This window comes from Penaeus monodon, chromosome 20 (assembly GCF_015228065.2).
Source record: "Penaeus monodon isolate SGIC_2016 chromosome 20, NSTDA_Pmon_1, whole genome shotgun sequence".
NCBI classification, from domain to species: Eukaryota; Metazoa; Arthropoda; class Malacostraca; order Decapoda; family Penaeidae; genus Penaeus; species Penaeus monodon.
In genome coordinates, this window is record NC_051405.1 from 41145814 (window position 1) to 41146298 (window position 485).

A 485-nucleotide genomic window follows, 5' to 3' on the forward strand; every position below is an offset into this window, starting at 1 on the left:
TACTTATATGTCGATGAAATTAATATCACCATTATGGTTTTGTGAAATGCGACTAAGTTCACCGGAACGACTGTTTTGTTTGAGTGTTGCTATGCATGGATAGCACCAAATAATGAAATTTTTTAATGAATTCCTCAGAAAAATGGCGTGTGAAACAGAATAAAAAAACTGAAAGAGGAGAAAAAATTTAAATACTGCAATGTATTTATGAAGTCGAAACCCTTTTAAATATGAAATAAAGCCACGATCAGTTAATATCTTTGGACTCCTAGTGAACCGAATGAAGCTTCAGTTCGAATCCCGCGTCAGTTGTTTTTTTTTGTATCCTTTCCGAACCAAGAAAATGCCTCAGCTCTCCCTTTACAATGACAACGAATTATTACAGAAAGGGGAAAAACGATCGGTTTTTTCGAGCATTAAGGCTAGAGAAAGAATGGTGCTCCCCATGCGTATGGGTGACTGTGTCATAGTTTTTGTCATATGTA